The sequence below is a fragment of the Cervus elaphus genome, chromosome 12 (assembly GCF_910594005.1).
Source record: "Cervus elaphus chromosome 12, mCerEla1.1, whole genome shotgun sequence".
Taxonomy (NCBI): Eukaryota; Metazoa; Chordata; class Mammalia; order Artiodactyla; family Cervidae; genus Cervus; species Cervus elaphus.
The window spans coordinates 47,522,900-47,539,798 of NC_057826.1; the positions used below are offsets into that span (position 1 = coordinate 47,522,900).

At 41.8% G+C, this 16,899-nt stretch overlaps 1 protein-coding gene across 4 annotated transcripts in view; it reads right to left on the bottom strand.

Moving 5' to 3' along the window:
- Positions 1–4,443, bottom strand: part of ZNF280D (zinc finger protein 280D) — a 127,646-nt gene extending 123,203 nt beyond the window's left edge. For 3 of the 4 annotated variants that reach the window (XM_043918919.1, XM_043918922.1, XM_043918923.1), the window contains exon 1: positions 4,310–4,443. The gene's annotated coding sequence lies outside the window, so the exon portion shown is untranslated. The remainder of the gene's footprint in view (positions 1–4,309) is intronic. The other variant, XM_043918920.1, reaches the window with a different exon arrangement.
- Between the last annotated feature and the right edge of the window lie 12,456 nt (positions 4,444–16,899).

A 16,899-nucleotide genomic window follows, 5' to 3' on the forward strand; every position in this document is an offset into this window, starting at 1 on the left:
AAATCCTTGGATTCAACCCAACTGCTGATCATATAATACTGCAGCATTTTTACTGAAAAAGAAAATCCATGTGGACCTGAAGTTCAAACTCATGTTGTTCAAGGGTCAACTATACTTAAAAAATGACTTGAAGATGATGGCCTATGACTAATATTACTACCATTATATGAAGAAAGCTTCAATTACAAAACCATAAGTTACCAAGAATATTCCTCATGCAACTAGGAAAAGCACTTATGGGAACTCTTAAGAGAATTCTATCTCACCCTCTAACCAAAATATTCTAAGGTCTAAGTGGGAAGAATAACAGAAGATACTCTTTGTGTGAATAAAAAACTGAAAAAAAAAAATCATGTTACAAATACAGTATTTGTCAAGAGACCTCAAATGTGATGCATATTAATTGTAGGGGTAGTCTTTAATTAGATGCATGAAGTGTATTTTTTATTTCTTATTCCTAAGTACACACAAAGAAATGTTATATTGAAATTCTCATTAAAAGTTCAAATAAGTTGTTTTACATTATTCCTTTGTTGTTGTTTAGTCGCTCAGTCATGTCCAACTTTTTGCAACCCCATGGACTGTAGCCCACCAGGCTCCTCCATCCATTGGATTTCCTAAGCAAGAATACTAAAGTGGGTTGTCATTTCCTTCTCGAGGGGATCTTCCCAACCCAGGGATTGAACCTGCATCTTCTGCACTGGCTGGCAGGTTCTTTACCACTGAGTCAGCAGGGAAGCCCACATTACCCCTCTTATCCTTTCGTAAATTATATAAATTACATGATGATATAAAATTATATAAAATAGCTTAAAATGTTTAAAAAATAATTCCTTTTGATCTAGAAAATAAAGATTGATAATATTTTTTCCTGGTATAATGAGAATTAAAATAATCCTTAAAACAACTACTTTGCAAAAATCAATAAAAATTTCAAGCACACATTTTTGATACAAGTTACCAAGTAAATCAAGTCATTATATATATCTTTAAAACAATTTGACTCAAAAATCAAATATTTTTGAGTATCCTAAAGCAGGAAAAATAAACTATTCAGGACTATATATTTAATTAGTGAGTATGTCATAAATATTTCTCATCATTCAAAAGTTATTTCTGAAATAACAAAATATGTTGTCGACAATCTCCAATTTCCTGTCATCTAAAAATATCATTTACTTTCTACTTAAAAAAAATTGCTATTCCATGTAGGTACAGCCCCTGCCCAATTACTATAGAAAAAGAAATCTTGGTATAGTTCTAAATAAAAAAAGAACAGTGTGGTAAAGAAGGGCACAAAATGATTTACTCATTTTCTTTGACCTCCTCGCTCCTACTAAGAAAGCCAATGCTGAGTAGTAAAACACTGGACTAAGAAGCAGGACTGGACCAGACAGCCTAACTGAGAATAAGTTTAACGGGGAAAGCTGTGGTTTGCAGTCTTCCAACACAGGAACTTTCTATTTCTCAAAGCTCACTACTGCTATGAGGGTCTTGAGCAAACTTTGAAAGGAAGCAAAGTCTAATATCTACTTTTTGTCTCCTCTTCCCTATCCACTGTAGGCTCTGATGCCAACTGGAGCAGCAATTCCAAGATCCCTAAACTAGATAAGTCAGTTCCATCCTTTAAAACTGCTCCCCTCCCTTCATTCTCAAACATCCATTTCTAGAGGATTGCTCCCTACTGTGTTATCAGATCACTGCAGTTAAATTCATACCAAATACTAATGCCAAAATATCAGCCCACAGATTATCTGCTAATTGCAAAGGGAAATGCTTACAATGGAAAGATAGTCTGTCACCATCTTACCCAAGAGATCAAATTTAGGATTACCAACAGGATAACTCCACTTTATGTGCCTTCTGATGTATAATGTGCAGCACACTGCATGACTTGTGAAGTATTTTTGCCAAAATTATTTAGCCTGATCTACTCAAGCCGTTAGACCTAACTTCAAGTTTATAGAAAATACAGGGAATACAGGATACAATTAAAACCCATGAGGAAGAAACTGTCAGTAAAATACAGAAGTATGTTATTCTACAAGCCTATGGCCTGGTCTCTTCAAATGTCAATGTCATTAAAAAAAGGTGCGGGGGGGGGGGGCGGGGGGGCGGGGAATTACACTAAATTAAAAGAAACACAAATGGAATGCATGATTGGATACTGGTTCCAAAATAAATGACTAAAGAGAACATTTTGAGGACAACAGGGAACATATGAAGAACATGAGAATACACATTACATACACACATTAGATTATCAGGGATTGCTGCTGCTGCTAAGTCACTTCAGTCGTGTCCAACTCTGTGCAACCCCATAGATGGCAGCCCACCAGGCTCCTCTGTCCCTGGGATTCTCCAGGCAAGAATACTGGAGTGGGTTGCCATTTCCTTCTCCAATGCATGCATGCATCCTCAGCCGCTTCCGCCGTGTTCAACCCTGTGCAACCCTATAGAGAGCAGCCCACCAGGCTCCTCTGCCCACGGGATTCTCTAGACAAGAATACTATCAGGGATTATGTAGGGATTATTCTTAACTTTAAGTGTGATTATGATATTGTCTATACATACTGACACACATACAGTACTTAAGTGTGAACTGCCATGATGTATGAAATATGCTTTGAAAATGTTCACCAAAAATAACCCTGAGATAAGTAGATAAAGCAAATATGGCAAAATAGTAACAACTGTAAAAACTAGGTAATAGGTATGAGGACTCAACCGGGCTACTCAATCAACTCTTCAATGGTGGGGTCGGGGGGAAGAGTAGCATGAAAACTTACATTAACGAAAAGTGATAAAGCTAAGAAACGAATTCTTAAAAATGCAAAGGAAAGGGCAACTGAATATTCTTTCTTAAATTGTGCAGGTGAGCCTATGCTCTTTTCCTCACCTCATTCTCACAAAAAAAAATTAAAGTTAATTGCACACTCAATGAGGAATAAGACCTAAGATTCAAGAAATGGCTCTATCGCTTCCTAGCCATGACTTCATTCAAGACCTCTCACCCTGAGTTCTCCTTCCTCACCTGCAAAATCAGTTCCAGCATCACAGATCACTGTAGAAGGGGTTAGGAGATACATATGGGAAGGTAGCAGTGATCGATACAAATGCAGGACACAATTATACTGGTATTTGTACTGATATTTTAAAACATCAAGAGCACAAAGCCCCAATTTAATTCTCTAAGCACATCAGTGCCTTGGTCACAGGCACAGTAAGTTTCTGCTTAGACAGTCTGAATAGGAAAACCAATCCCCCAAAGCAGGACACCTCACAACTGTAGAGAGGTGGCTTTTGTGCTTTCAATCGGTCCTGTTTCAATTTTTTGTTTAATGGTTTAATGCCGCTAAAAGACGTCAAATTCTTAACACACAGTTACAAACTCAAAACAATAAATAAATCAGGTTTAGGTTCACAGATTTTTTTTTTTTAACTAAAAACTCTTGGTAAACAAAGAGAACCCCCCGGACGAAGGTCTCGCGTGCTTGCAGAAGCGGGTTCACTTTGACGTTTCTCCTCTCTAGTCAACCGTTCCATAAAAGCGTTAACACTTGAAATAAGTCGGGAATTGCGAACTCCCTCCATCTCTAGAGCAGGATAAAACCTCAGAATGAGATCATTCTTTCCGTCTCAGAAGTGGAACCTGCAAGCTCCGTTAGGAAATTGTGTATCAAGTTCACGTTTCTCCTCAGCGCCCCTCTCCTGTAGACAATAACGGGACGTCTAGGGCAGAGCGGGGAAGCCCTCTGACAAGAAGGCGGATGTGAGCGGGGAATGACTGGTCACCTGGGCGGGGGAACCTGGGTCCTACGGCCCCCGAGGCCTCAAGGTTCGGCAGCCCCGCTGGTCTCTCTGCCTACGGTTGACGAGGCTCGGGGGAGAGCCGAAGCGAGAGGCTAACGGGTTCCTGGCAAACAGCAGCACAAAATATACGGAAGGCCAAGGGAGGAGCCTCCGGAGAGAAAAGCCCAAACCAGGCCAGCGGCAAACAAGCCCTGGGGGGCGAGGCGGGGCGGGAAGGCGACAACGGCGGCCTGCGCGGCCCCGGCCCGCCACCCGGAGTCGGTTGCCGCGTCGCGCCGGTGTCCCTCCCCCGCCGGGGCCGGCGCAAGATGGCGGTCCGGCCGTCGCCGCGCAGCCGGTCCCCTCCCCCGCGCCCTGGGCACTCTCGGCGACCCGCGCCGGCCTCGACACCCCCAGCCCGGCGCCCCCGGAGTGAGGCGGCGCAGGCCGCGCGGGAGGGCCTCTGCCTGCTGCAACGCGGGGCGGGCGTGGGCGGGCGGGGGCGGGGGGCGCTTACCGTGAGCGGAGCGGATCGGCCTGACTGGGGCCCTGAGGAGGAGGAGAAAGAGGAGGAGGAAAAGGAGGAGCACGAAAAACTACACGGCGGCGACGGCGGCGGCTCCCATTGCGGAGCAGGCGGCCGAGCCGTGGGCAGGGGGGGCTCTCGTGGAGTCAGCGCGCTGCCTCATGGGTAGGCTCCGGGTCAGCCTCTGCGCGTCCGGACTCCCTTTCTTCTCGCCGACGCAGGAGGCGGGCGCGGGCATGTGCGCCGCGTCGCGGGCCCTCGAAGGATCCCGCGACTCTCCACGCGCGAGCCGCCGCCGTTTGCCAGGGACTGGGTCGAGGTCGGAGCGGTCGTGGGTGCCATCTACTCGCTGGCCAGCAATCCCGAAATCGGGGCCGCATCGAATCTGAAGACGTGGAAACGCGAGTTCCAGGACCTCCCTGTGTGTAACAGCTAGTTTTCCGTAAGCTTGGAAAGTAAGAAGGTCTAAGAAGAGAGGCGCCATTAAAAAGAAGTACTGTGCCTGAGCCGAGACGACACACAAGATGAGAAAAAGAAGTAGAGAAGGCTCTTTTAGTAATTGGTTAATTTTGCCAAATTTGTTTCAAACACGCGATTTTTGCTTCTGTCTCTTTTAATTCCTAGCTTCCATGGGTGCTTGTAATAAAAAACGAAAACAAATACAAAAGATACGTGCATTTACAAGAACACCTGCTAAGATACTGCTTGCACAAATACTTGTAAAACACTGTACTCTGATCTGTAAGGAAAGTCTCTTCTCCCAGTTGTCTTCACAAGATCGATGACAGTAGTGATCTAGCTGTCAGGAGTAATCTGAATTAGAAATCTTGCCTCCTTAGATCCTTAATATACACCAATCACTGCACTCACCATTCAACCACTGGATCGTACTAATTCTTCCTGCATATTTGAATCAGTTTCTTCTTTCTCAACCAGACTGTCCCCAGCTTTTCTCTAGCGTTTATCGTTACAGTTTTTTCCTTATTGATTACCACTCCAAGGTCAGTGTTCCCCAAAACCACTTGAATTAGCCCTCGAAACCTGGAATAGCTACAGACAACTATGACGACTCATCTCCCAGCTGGGCCAGGGACAGTCTACCCAGCTTCCCTTTCTTGTAGGAACTGAAAATAAGCTTTATAGGAAAAGACAGAATAAGCAAAATGACAAACGTGGAAAGCTGAAAGTTCAAAAATCTTGGGGCATTCTTAACTCATATTTCAAATGTTTCAAATATAGTTCCTAATGGTTAGCAAAGAGTGTTACAGTATGACAGTGAACTTAAAAAATTTCACTCTCTATTCTACAGTCTGGTCCTCAGTTTGCAGAGACAGAAACTTAATGTTGTTCACCTCCAGAGCTAATTTAAATCCAGTGGAATGATTTATGCCAACTAAACTTACTAAAGACTGATGTATAAACAAAAAATCCTATTTATTCCTTCCCCGCCTCCCGTGAAAAACATAGCTGCAATGAAAACAGAAAACTGTACACATTTTTACTCAAAAGGAACATTTCCATGAGAAGCCACATTTTAAACGTTGTCTGGTGAGAGTATGAAATCAACAAACTGGATGATTTATTTCACTATTCAGCCGCAAAACTCCAGGCTCGGATCTAGAACACAATTGTCTTGGTTCTCTTGACACTGTTCACACCTTCCCGTCATTTTGAAGTGCTTCCTCTGACTTGTATTTTCTGCCCCTTTACATTCTGTACATGCTAAGTATCCTCATAGTACTCATTCTCCTTAAGTGAGATCATATGCCACTCTTCCCTAACTGTAATGGGTATAAGTGATTTCCCACCTCTTCCACAACTCCATTGTGTTCACCCAAATTTGGACAGAATAATCACCAGCCCAACTCCAAGAATACTGCCTCTAACTTAAAACGATCAGAATACCCTCCCCTCCCTTGAACCAGTTACTGTTTCATAAATCAGAGTGAAGACCAGGACATTTGTTTGATTGTGAACAGAAGAGAAGTTCTTTCTTTCTCTGGATGATGGGGCATTAGAATGTGAATACCAGAAGAGGTACAACCTTTCTCATGTGTGTGCTACTGAGAGCCAACTGAGAGTAAAGCTAACATGTGGAGGAGGAATGGCTGGGCAAATATAGAAAAAAGAAGTCAATCCCTGAGAGCATCATAAACCTCCAAAATCAAACCCAACCTGAATCCCATTCTACTGCTAGACTTCTGTGTTATATGAGCCAATGAATTCCCTTTTCTGTTTAAGCTAAAGGGGTCCAAAATAAGCCACTGTGGCATAAAAATTTTTAGTTAAAGGTGTTTAAGTTCCTGAAATCCCTTATATACCTGAAAGCAGAACCTCCCAAAAGAAGTCAATTGTCACGTATCTCCTCCCAGGAAGCAACTAGGGAAGACTGACTCATCACTGGAGACTATGAGAAATCTCACCACACCTAAACAGACATTGTTATAAAATCATCATATCTTCCATCTATTCTCTTAAGAACCCATTTATCTTTCCTAAAAGTCATTTGTTTTCCCATAAATGTCTTCTCTCCCCCACCCCCTTCTAAGAAGTTGTTTCATATAAGTGCCTTTCTCCACCTCTCCTTTGTCTATTAAAATAGTATATAAGCCCCAAATTTTAGCTACCCCTTTGAGTCACATCTCTTTGTGAACTCTCATAAGTGGTATGTGTTTAAAATCCTTTCTCTTGCTCACCTGTCTTTTGTCAGTTTAATTTGTGTGCAAGAGTGTGTGGTTGTTCAGTCATGTCCAAGTCTCTGTGACCCCATGGAATGTAGCCTGCCAGGCTCCTCTGTCCATGAAATTTTCCAGGCAAAAACACTGGCATAGGGTTGCCATTTCCTCCTCCAGAGGATCTTCCCAACCCAAGGATCGAACCTGTGTCTCCTGTGGCTTCTGCATTGGCAGGCAAATTCTTTACCACTGAGCCACCTGGGCGGAGAAGGCAATGGCACCCCACTCCAGTACTCCTGCCTGGCAAATCCCATGGACAGAGGAGCCTGGTAGGCTACAGTCCATGGGGTCTCGAACAGTGGGACACAACTGAGCGACTTCACTTTCACTTTTCACTTTCCTGCATTGGAGAAGGAAATGGCAACCCACTCCAGTGCTCTTGCCTGGAGAATCTCAGGGATGGGGGAGCCTGGTGGGCTGCCGTCTATGGGTTGCACAGAGTTGGACACGACTGAAGCGACTTAGCAGCAGCAGCAGAGCCACCTGGGAAGCCCAGTTTAACTTGCAGGCCCCTCCAAAACTAAATATAAGAGAGTAGAGAAATGGGCTTTCCTACCTGACAAAACCGCTATTAGTTTGGTTTTCTGTTATCTGCAACTGAAAGCATCCTAACGGTAGGGACAAGGATAAATATTTACCATCTTGTTTTCCTCTGTGTATCCAGGAAATTCACATTTCCTAGCTCCATTACTTCTGCTTCAGGCTGTGTGACTGTTTCTGGCCAGTGGAATATAAACTGAAGCAGTGATTGCCTAATCTAAACCTGACCCTTAAAACCTCCAGTGATTTATAGTTTCTTTTTGTTTTTCATACATCGGTCAGTCATATACAGGAAACTCTGAGGAACTAAGGAATGACAGTAATATTAAGTGGAAGGACCCTGGGTCTCTTAATAACTGCACAGAGCACATTCACTTCATCAATCCTCATTGTACTGTTTACAGCAAAACATACATCTTTATTGGGTTAAGACACTAGGATTTTAGACTTGTTGGTTACACTAGTAACAATCACCTACCCTGATTAATAATAGAAATGGTGACCTACTGTAACAAAAATCTAAAATAAGTGGCATTAGTTTAGCAGAGCAGTCCTGTAGGAAATAATGAAATGTAGTATGCTGAATAACTGTAGATTCATATCAAGCAGTGGTGAAACTGTTGCCTACAATATGTCAGAAAGCAGATCAGAACAAGTACATCATTTGTAGCTCTAAAGAAAGAGCTCAGAAAGCAGTATTAATGATGGATGTTGGTGATTTCTTGATGTGATTAGAAGGGTATTACCAGAAGGAGATTCGCATAGAAGACAATTAACCAATTTACAAACAGAAATGAAAGGGAATAGAGAGAATCTAACATTTTGGGGACTTGCAGGATTTGAAAACACAATACTTCTACATTCCAAAGAGAAAGGGATGTGATTTAAAAGGCTTTGGGCAAGGAAGCTCCAGTAAGTTTTGAAAAAAATGACTCAGACCTTAGGCAAGAACAGATTACTCTTTTATTTCAGATAAGGATAGCACTTATTCTTTTGATAGCCTCAAGGTAGTAGCTGTTATTTTTTTGTTTCCAGCTTCACTGAGGCATAATTGACAGAACTATATATACTTAAAACGAACAACATGATGATTTGATATACATATCCATTGTAGAATGATTATCACAATCAGGTTAATTAACACATTCATACCTCAGGTAGTTACTCTGTGTGTGTGTGTGTGTGTGTGTATGGTGAGAAAGTTTAAAATCTACCCTCTTAGAAAATTTCTAGCATACGCTACAGTATTATGCTGTACATTAGATCTCCAGAACTTACCCTTTAACCAGCATGTCTCCAAAGTAGCAGCTATTAAATTGAGAGAGAGATTTAATCAAGAAAGTAGAGATATAAGGCAGCTTTTAGAACGATGTCTCCAGAGGGAATATTTTGGTACTTCAACCATGATTCTTGGATGTCTATCCATCTTTTTAGGTACTCCTTTTGCCCCAAGTTTCAAGATACTCTTACGTCCAGCAGCCAAGACCTGCAGCTCTTTTTCAGAGAACTGTGCTTAGCCTACTGGAGCCACTTTGCCTGCCTTCACAGAGACTGGAAGTAGCCTGGTAAATACCCTTTAGAGCAAGCTCCTAACCAAGGACTGACAAATGTAGGCATATGAAAGCCCTAGCTCCCCTGTCTTGGGTGGGAAACTCTGAGACATCTTTTACACTCCTGAATTCTCCTGGAGAATCAGGCTGAAGCTACCTCTGTAGCTTTTTATCTACAGTTGCTTATGTGCAACTTCTCTATCTTGCTTATGTGCGCTTTACACTATTACCCTAGATGCAAAGCTACCCTTCTTAACTCAGTTTTGTGATGCAGGAGCTGGGAATCTGCAAATCAGTTTTGTGCTTTGCCAGCTGCTCCCTTTTATATTCAGCCAACAAAGGACACTTGAAGGAGACTGCAAGGCTGGAGGAGGAAGAGGGCTTTGCTCCTTCCTATTTACTTCTGTTTGTTTTATGTTCCTGCCATGATGTATCCAGCAAATTTCTTTATCCCAGCAGCAATAACTCATTCCAGTAGCAGAGGTTTAATCTGTTTACAGTTTACAGTTTTCCCAGTACTTGCAGAACTAGTCTCATTGCACCCCTATAGAGATATCAACACCAGCCACCATCACCCCCTCCCCAAAGGTCCCAGTTCTGTGGTTCCTCTCCTCCAAGCTCAGAGATTCCAGCACCAGCTGAGTAGTGTGCCTTTCTCAGAGACTGAGTTTGAGCTCCATGGAGCTAATCCTCCAAGCTTCTGAGAGTCTGTTATGAACTGCACATATGTGCCTCCTCAAAAACCCCTGTGTTGACGCTCTAATCCCCAGTATGATGGTATTTGGAGATAGAGCCTTTAGGAGATGTCTCTCTTATTCTGTCCTCTTCTCTCCCCTCTTCTTCCTCCCCTTCCTCCCTCTCTCTCCATACGGCCAGAAGGCAGCTGTCCACAAGCGAGGAAGCAGGTCTTCACCAGACTCCAGCTCTGCCATACCTTGATCTTCAATTTCTCAGCCTCTAGATCTGTAAGAAATAAATGTTCGTTGTTTAAGCTACCCAGTTTGTGGTATTTTTGTAATAGCAGCCCCAAATGAACAAAATGGTGTGAGTCATTCAAACATCTTCTCTTAGTTCCCTCAGTCCTAGAGGTGGTTGCTGCTTCCTGTAGTTGTTATATCCATAATAGTTAATGGTCTCTTTTTGCTTTAACAATTCTTTATTTCAAATTCTCTTTGTGAAAATAACTAGTAGGCTTCTGCTACCTAACTGGATCCTGGGTGATACACTTAGCTTCCTCTTCTCCCTTGTTCTGCTCTTCCTATTCCTATGCAGTGCTCTTAATAAGTCATTGTTCATAAACTCTCTTCTCAGAATGTGCTTCTGGGGAACTCAGTCTTTTTGTTGTTCAGTCGCTCAGTCAAGTCCGATGCTTTGGGACCCCATGGTCGCAAATGAATATTCCAATGAATGTTCAGGATTGATTTCCTTTTAGGATTGACTGATTTGCTCTCCTTGCAGTCCAAGGGACTCTCAAGAGTCTTCTCTAGCACCACAGTTCAAAAGCATCAGTTCTTTTGAATTGAATTGAATTTGGTGACTCTGCCTTCTTTATGGTCCAATTCTCACATCTGTATATGACTGTTGGAAAAACTATACATTTAACTAGACAGACCTTGTTGGCAAAGTGATGTCTCTGCTTTTTAATATGCTGTTTATATTTGTCATAGCTTTGCTTCCAAGGAGCAAGCATCTTTTAATTTTGTGGCAGCAGCCACTGTCCACAGTGATTTTGGAGCCTAAGAAAATAAAGTCTGTCACTGTTTCCATTATTTCCCCATCTATTTGCCATGAAGTGATGGAACCAGATGCCATGATCTTCATTTTTGAATGTTGAGTTTTAAGCCAGCTTTTTCACTGTCTTCTTTCACCTTCATCAAGAGGCTCTTTAGTTCCTCTTCATTTTCTGCCATTAGGGTGGTGTCATCTGCATATCTGAGGTTATTGACATTTCTCCCGGCAATCTTGATTCCAGTTTGTGCTTCATCCAGCTTGGCACTTCATATGATGTACTCTGCATATAAGTTAAATAAGCAGGGTGACAATATACAGCCTTGACGTACTCCTTTCCCAATTTGGAACCAGTCTGTTGTTCCATATCCAGTTCGAACTGTTGCCTCTTGACCCGCATACAGATTTCTCAGGAGGTAGGTAAGGGGGTCTGGTATTCCCATCTCTTTAAGGATTTTCCACAGTTTGTGGTGATCCACACAGTCAAAGGCTTTAGCGTAGTCAATGAAGCAGAAGTAGATGTTTTTCTGGAATTCTCTTGCTTTTGTATGATCCAACGGAACTCAGTCTAAGGCTCAGAAAGAACTTCAGATGTTACTAATGACATATTGAACTGAGTGGAAACAGATGGATCAAAAAATACATTTTTTGAGGAAATTGTATTGCCAAAGTTATCTATAAACCTAATCTGAAATTACTTTTCATTGATTAAGCTATAAAGTCATCTTTGGTTGACCCTAGGCTCTTCAAGTATGAAAGCTCTTCAAGTATGAAAGTATAGAGTCTCTGATGAGAGCAAACTCTCATTCAGATATGGCCAAGGAAGATTACAGACAAGAAAAACTTTCCAAGGATAGAGCCAGAGGAAATAAAGAAAGTGTGTGTGATGGTTAATTTTGTGTGTCAGCCTGACTGGGATAAGGGATGCCCAGATAACTAATAAAACATTATTTCTAGGTGTGTCTGTGAAGGTGTTTCCAGTAGAGATTATCATTTGAATCAGTAGAGTGAATAAAGATGACTGCCTCCACCAATGTGGGTGGGCATCATCCAATCTGCTGAGGCTTGATGAGAACCAGAAAGGCAGATGAAGGGAAAATTTGCCATCTGCTTGAGCTGGAAGGTTCACCTTTTCCTACCCTCAGATATCAGCTTTGGACCTTTGAACTCAAACCAGGACTTACACCATTAGGTCTCCTGGTTCTTAGCTTTCACACTTGGACTGAATTATATCACCAGCTTTCCTGGTTCTCTGGCTATATATATAGATATATAGATATCATACATGGAAATTTATTAGATAGATGTTAAATAGTTTTTTATATTAATTCTGTCTCTAGACCCTAATACAGAATCTTCGCAAAAGAAGAATTAGAGTTTAATCACCTAATCAAGGAAATTTCTTCACCCCTGGAATAGAGGCCCTTCAGAATGATTTGTAACCAGGATTTCAGAATTGCTATGGAACAGCGACTGCTGTGTCTCTTATTCTTCTCCGTTCCTAACAAAGGTGTCTTGCAGTTATCCTTCCTCACTTCTACCATTGTATGTTGGGTGTAAGTCTGGTAAGAGAAGTATAATGTTTGTTTATAGGTTACCAGACCACAAGAAGTCATCTAGATCTGATGGAGAGATGTATATACCATCTAGGATTTTAAGCTACATGCAATAACTTGATGAAACTTTGGATTATATACTTTGGAGATGGGTTAGTATAAGGGAGGAAGGGAAAAATGGATATTTGGGACTAGAAGTGTGGATTGAGTTAGAGACCATCACTTCATTTCTTCCTTTGAACATTTCCTATTTCTTTTACATTCAAGTGGCAGCATATGGCTTGTTCAGGCCAATGGAATGTCATCAAAAGCAATTTACACCAGTGCCACTAAAGGTGCAGTTCAGAGATCAGAGTCATTCTATGACTTGCTCGTTTCTGATCCATACAAGGTTTAGAAACCTTTAAAGGGACTGCCCTAGTAGGCATGGTTAAGAATCCACCTGCCAATGCAGAGGACATCGGTTCAATTCCTGATGTGGGATATGCCATGACACAACTAAACCCATGTGCCACAACTACTGAGCCTGCTTGCCTAGAGCCTGTACTCCACAATAAAAGAAGCCACTGCAAGGAGAAGCCCTCACACTACAATGAAGAGTAGCTCCCACTCATAGCAAATAGAGAAAGCCTGAAAGCAACAACAAAGACAAGCACAGCCAAAACTAACTAAATAAACATTTTTAAAAAGAAACCTTTATAGAAATTTTACAGTCTCACAACATTTTTGTTGCCTTTTACAAAATAGTCTGTAACAGATTGGAAAGCTTTTTAAAAAGTTGTCCTTTGCTACAGTTAATTTGAAGAGCTGTATTCTAACATCACTTCTAGCCCAGTCCCTGAAATCACTTAAGATCTTCTAAAGATCTTGTTGTTCTTTAGTTGGCACAGAGGATCCACTAGAGTATTCTGAATCCCTGGAAGACTGTACTGGGCATAAGTAACCTGGAGTTTCTGAATGACTGATGGAAGAGAACACCTCCCCCATTAAACACATCAGTCTACACTAGACCATGAGGTGAGTAATAAATTGACCTTAATATGTTAAGTCACTGAGATTTGGGGGTCATTTATTTGGGTAGCTAGTGTGAGTTATCCAACTGAATTTGCCTAGCACAGTGACTTTCATTTCTATTTCATTTCCTTTCATGATTCATGAATTTATATCTTCAAAGCATCAGAGCTATATATATCTTATCACTTACTTGACAATCCCATTTGGATGTCTAACAGGGACCAAAAAAGTCAATGCTTCTAAAACTTAATCCATTATGCTCTGTCTCTTTTTCCTTAAAGAGTCAGACATGACTGAGCATGCATGCATACGTACACTCCATTTTGTTGAACCATATCACAATCCCTCCAATTTTCCAATCCTAAAACCTGGGAGTAATCTTTATCTTTTCCTTCTCTAGAGCCCACCATAATCATCAATCCTGTACCAAGTTTGGGAGAGTCTACCTTCTCTACCTTCTGATCCTTCTCCTGTTGGGATTTCTAGTTCCTCTACTCTATCTCATTTGAGTGAGAAAATCTTCTATTGAATTCTTCCAAATTAATTCCTTCCAGTGTCATTAAAACAGTTCTCTAAAAAGCAAATCTAAGTACATAACACCCAGGCTTTAAAAATACATCAATTTTTTACATAGTTCTTAAAAAACATTTGTGCTCCTTAGCATGGTGTGCTAGATACTGTGGATTAGATACTTGAATTGCCATTCTACTCTCATTCTAGTTGAAGATGATAGAAAGCTAAAAACTATATTCCCCATATAGCCTTGTTGCTGGAGTTCTACGTGTAGTAGGTTCTGCCAGTTTGATGCACTGCACTGAATCTGGAAGAAAATGAGGTAGAAGTTATCTTCTATTATAGTATTTTCTACTGGCAAGCAAGGTTATGAAGAGGTGACTGTTACAGGCAATTGCAGTAGCTATGTTCTAGTATCTATTCACCAGCCCCACAGACATGAGAGGCAATTGAGGCAACATCAGAGGTGGCAGCAACAGCTTCCTGAATCCTAGATCTCAGCTTTGAAATCATAGCAGTCCCTTGACTTGTATTCCTCCAGCCTTTCTCCTAAAATTGCATTTTCCTGTATTAAATACCTTTTTTCTGTCTCAAATACCTAAAGTAGCTTCTGTTTCTTATACTACAACCTGATGAAATAACTGATGCATAAGACTTTTTTTGATGTCTCCTCATTTTCTCTCACTAACCTGATCTCACTGCCACTTTGTCCACATCCACCCCTATACATTGTAGTTGAGCCATACCAAACTCCTTTCAGATTCTCAAATGTACCATGTTTTCCTTATGTTACCCTTCTTCAGCTTTCTATCTCCTATTTATTCTTTAACCTGAACCTTATCTATTCTGGGAAGATTTAACTTGAATCTTACCTATTCTGAGAACTTACCTCTTCCCTGATAACTCTGCCCTCATTTGTCTTGTAATAAAAACTTCTCATTCTTTTTTTTTTTTTTTTTTTGCCACATAGCATCTGAGTTAGATATGCGGATGATACCACTCAAGTGGCAGAAGGCAAAAAGGAACTAAAGAACCTCTTGATAAGGGTGAAGGAGGAGAGTGAAAAAGCTGGCTTAAAACTAAATATTAAAAAAACTAAGATCATGGAATCTGGCCCCACTACTTCATGGCAAAGAGAAGGGGAAAAGGTAGAAGCAGTGACAGATTTCCTCTTCCTGGGCTCTAAAATCACTGTGGATGGTAACTGCAGCCATGAAATTAGAAGACGATTGCTTCTTGGCAGGAAAGCTATGACAAACCTAGACAGTCTGTTAAAAAGCAAAGACATCACTTTGCCCACAAATGTCTGTATAGCTAAGGCTATAGTCTTTCCAGTAGTCACGTATGGTTGTGAGAGTTGAACTGTAAAGAAGGCAGAATGCTGAAGAATTGATGCCTTCAAACTGTGGTGCTGCAAAAGACTCTTGAGATTCCCTTGGACAGCAAGGAGATCAAACCTGTCAATCTTAAAGGAAATCAACCCTGAATACTCACAGGAAGAACTGATGCTGAAGCTGAAGCCCCAGTATTTTGGTCATCTGATGTGAACAGCTGACTCATTGAAAAAGACCCTGATCCTGGGAAAGATTGAAGGCAGGAGAAGAGGGCATCAGAGGATGAGATGGCTGGATGGCATCACCAATGCAATGGACATGAATTTGGGCAAACTTCAGGAGATGGTGAGGGCAGAGAGGCCTGTTGTGCTGCAGTCAATGGGGTCGCGAAGAGTCAGACACAATAGGGCGACTAATCAACAACAACAGCATCTGAGTCCCCTACTTATGTTTGAAATATTCCCCATTCTTATGGGACAGAGGTTTCCATCTCCACAGAAACTGAAAGTGCCAGCTACTAACTTTGCCACCTCCCTTGTAGTCAGAGAATGTGCACGTGATTTAGAATCTGCCAGGCACCTCTTCCTTGGTGACTTCCCTGGTGGCTCAGATGGTAAAATCATCTGCTTGCAATGCTGGAGACCCGGGTTCAATCCCTGGGTCAGGAAGATCCCCTGGAGAAGGGACTGGCAGCCCACTCCAGTATTCTTGCCTAGAAAATTCCATGGATGGAGGGTCCATGGGATCACAAAGAGTCTGACACGACTGAGCAACTTCGCTTTCACTTTCACTTTCAGGCACCTCTACCCCAGGTTACAAATTAGAAGTTAACGGCACCAAAGAGCATGGATTTGGAGGCAGAGGGTTGGCAGAACTCTGACAACGTGTAGCAGTAGGCAAGGCACCTAACATCAGTTCTAGAGACAATTGTTGTTGTTTAGTCACTAAGTTGTGTCTGACTCTTTACGACCCCATGGACTATAGGCCCCAGGCTCCTCTGTCCAAGGATTTCTCAGGGAGAATTCTGGAGTGAGTTGCCATTTCCTTCTCCAGGGGGTCTTCCTGACCCAGGGATTGAACCTGTGTCTCCTGCATTGTCAGGCAGATTCTTTACCACTGAGCTGTGAGGGTAGCCCTCTCAAGGCAATAGTGCCAGTAGTTATAGCGATAGTGGTACAGACAGTTAGCTGGAATGTCTGTGCTAGTTCCTTTCCAGCCTAGTTCTGTGTGATTTAGAAGACTGTTCCTGGATGCATGGTCTCTGCAACTGGTTTTTAAACCTTCCAAGAGACTTTATGTACTAACCAATAACTCTTTAATAAATTCCTTTTCTGTTTAAATAAGCCTGTTTATTTAAAATAGTCTGTTTCTTTTTAGTTAGTTAAAATAGTCTGTTTCTATTGTTTACAACCAAGAATGTTGATTGATGTAATACCCTCTCTGCTCTCTCCAAAAGCACTTTGTATATATGAGTTTGTTAAGCAAATATTTCCTCCTGTATACTCCAATTATACTGTCCTGCTCTACTGGAGTTGGGCTTGATCATATGTTTTCCTTTGGCCAATGGGATGTCAGCATTTGTAAATCAGAGAGAGGCTTGAAATACACTTT